Source organism: Etheostoma cragini, unplaced genomic scaffold (genome assembly GCF_013103735.1).
Source record: "Etheostoma cragini isolate CJK2018 unplaced genomic scaffold, CSU_Ecrag_1.0 ScbMSFa_117, whole genome shotgun sequence".
Taxonomy (NCBI): domain Eukaryota; kingdom Metazoa; phylum Chordata; class Actinopteri; order Perciformes; family Percidae; genus Etheostoma; species Etheostoma cragini.
This window is the reverse complement of record NW_023265196.1, coordinates 347-638: the sequence shown is the minus strand read 5'-3', so window position 1 is coordinate 638 and position 292 is coordinate 347. Positions and strand designations below refer to the sequence as shown.

Genomic DNA, 292 nt, shown 5'->3' with positions numbered 1-292 from the left:
TGTTTAGATATGGCTACATTCACACAAAGTATCCAAAGAGCACAACTTTGCACTGCACTGTGTTCAGTTGTTTACACCAAGTTCCTTGTGGCCACACATCCTGGTTCATCCCCAGAGGTAATGATGAGACGCCAACAGAGGTAATCTCTTCATCAACAATAAGGTGCTGCTGGGATTTGAACCCAGGATCTCCTGTTTACTAGACAGGCACTTAAACCTACTAAGCCAAAGCACCTCCACAAGTAGCAATCCTGTTAAGTCTTAATTTATCTTTTACCTTATATAAGCTAAA

General features: G+C 41.4%; 1 non-coding gene across 1 annotated transcript; it reads right to left on the bottom strand.

Annotated features, from left to right (window-relative positions):
* Positions 1–161: 161 nt before the first annotated feature.
* On the bottom strand, positions 162–235 carry trnat-agu. The gene has a single exon. It is a non-coding gene; the product is annotated as a tRNA-Thr (tRNA).
* Between the last annotated feature and the right edge of the window lie 57 nt (positions 236–292).